Below are 2500 nucleotides of genomic sequence, written 5' to 3'. Positions count from 1 at the left end.
GAGAGAGAGAGAGAGAGAGAGAGAGAGAGAGAGAGAGAGATTCCGGATAGCGCACAGGGTAACCAAGATCATTTTTGGAAACGTTAGTAACACTTCAGCAGACTACTTTTAGGCGGATCTTACCGGTCTCAGCCGGTTTGCTTCATATCGAACCAGTTTCTAGAGTCATGATAAAACAAACTCCAAAAGAAGAAGAAAAAAAAAAAAACTTATTCCTACGAACCAGACTACCAGGCAGTGTTAATGAGGAATCTTCCTTCCCTAACGAAATGAGGTTTTATCACACAAGATCTTAGTATTTAACCAGAGACCTAACATACACATTGAGCGTCCATCAGTGTTGTAATAAGTTCCACCCGATAATAGGAATGTGCTGCACGAACAAATCACATCACTGATATGCAACTCTAGCAACCAGTAACTCGAACACAAGCTCTGGTCTCCACGAAAAGCATATTAATGATGACGTTCATGAAGTAAGGCGTAAATGGCTAACTATCATAATCACTGACAAGATATTTATAAATCTGATGTGTGATTTTCATATTGCTTTGACATGATTACATGTACGCTCTCGTAAGAATAAAAAATAATGAAAAAGAATAATTATAAAATTGTAAAGCTTGTGATTTAAAAGTTGTCCTTCAACAATGTAAATAGCTTCTGCGTCCAGACTAATTTTGGCCTAAGAAATGTCATTCATCTTAACAATTTGTTCATAATTATACATTACTTAGATTTAGCTCGTATTAAAGTGGCTTATAAATATATGCAATTAATATTAATGACTTCCGACGGCTTTCCCTTTTTGGGGGTCTTGTATATTATTCGTTGAGGAGACGACCCCAGGGTTAGTAGCATTCACAGTGATCTTTGATTAGTAATGGGAGATTATCATAAGATATTTAACACAGCATCGTATGATATAAAGTTACCTAAATTACTAACAAAGTAACAAAGGTTTCTGCTCAGGAAACGTCAAAATTTCTTTAACCTGCAATTTCATCTTAACAGTGTGTTCTACATGTGTACGCAACCCGTCAAAAGTGCTGGCTAAATGTTTAGATAGATATGCACACACGCGCACACTCAGATTCAAACTTTCCTAACCCCTCTTACAAGGGTATGACTATTCCCTCTCCCCTTTACCAGAAGGACGGGGAAATACCAAGTAGGTATACTCTGGCATAAATATTACTGTATATGTATGCGTGCGTGTATGTATATATAATTACTTCAAGGTCATTGGATTACGTGTCACCCGAAATGTTGCAAAAGTCATCAGGGAAAAATAAAACGTAAAGGCACCAAGTGCATTGGTGTTAACGAAATATATTTTCAAAGTACAATAATAATTGTAGTAAAAGCGGGTAAAATGAAAAAAAAAATCTCCCAAAAGTTAATGATAAAGTCAAACGAACAAACTATTAACAAATATGGTTAGAAAACAAACATTTGAAAAGAAACGAATAAAATAATTTAATGAATTTATTAAGATATATATTTTTATAACAGTAAACGTACAAAATATTTAGGTATATAATTACATTACAAAACTCTAAAAATTCTAAAATAGTTTCGTGGTTCAATTATTTAAATATAAAACAAAATTTTATCATTTGTTCCGCCTGTATACTATAATCCAATAATTTGCATTCAGATCTTCCCGGACAGTACCATACAGCTCGTAATACTGTAATATGGGGATATAACTCAAATAGCCATGCCTTCTCTATCATATGGCTCAATACTACATAGTATTCTGGAAGTTTCATTCTAAATCGGACCAAATTGTGGAATGATCTTAGTAATCAGGCAGTTGAATCGTGGGAACTTGAAAAGTTCAAACTTGTAGTGAATATTCATATGTTGGACAGACTGATATAAGTCTCTCTTTACAGTTTATCGATGAAACATCTATTATAATGTTGTTGCTGTTCTTAAAACATTTTATTCTAATTGTTCATTAATTCTCTTGTAGTTTATTTGTTTCTTTATTTCCTTCCTTCGTGGGCTATTTTTCCATGTTGTTCTTGGGATTATAGCATCCTGCCTTTCCAACTAGGGTTGTAGCTTAGATAATAATAATAATAATAATAATAATAATAATAATAATAATAATAATAATAATAATAATAATAATAATAATAATAATTTGTTTGATTTCTTAGGTTTCCAGTTTGGGGGAAAATTATCTCAGACCATCGACCGGTGTATATGTAATGTTGCAAGTTTAGCTTCTAAAATAAATGATCAAACAAATGCCCCAATTATAACAAAAGGATAAGATCGTTAACCAGTCAATAGTAAATAGATGAAATTGCATATGTGTACATGATGAACCAGTTATATACTATACGAAATTCCATGTATGCAGACCAATGACACTCGCGAATCGTAGGCCCAGGTGCTGGAAATTCAATCAACCAAACTAATGACAGGGATCCAGTGCTGGTTAGACCTGTTCGAACGATGGAACTGTTCACCATTTGCGACAGGT

This window comes from Palaemon carinicauda, chromosome 16, assembly GCF_036898095.1.
Source record: "Palaemon carinicauda isolate YSFRI2023 chromosome 16, ASM3689809v2, whole genome shotgun sequence".
In the NCBI taxonomy this organism is placed as follows: Eukaryota; Metazoa; Arthropoda; class Malacostraca; order Decapoda; family Palaemonidae; genus Palaemon; species Palaemon carinicauda.
The sequence above is the reverse complement of the archived record's forward strand: the minus strand, read 5'-3'. Positions refer to the sequence as shown.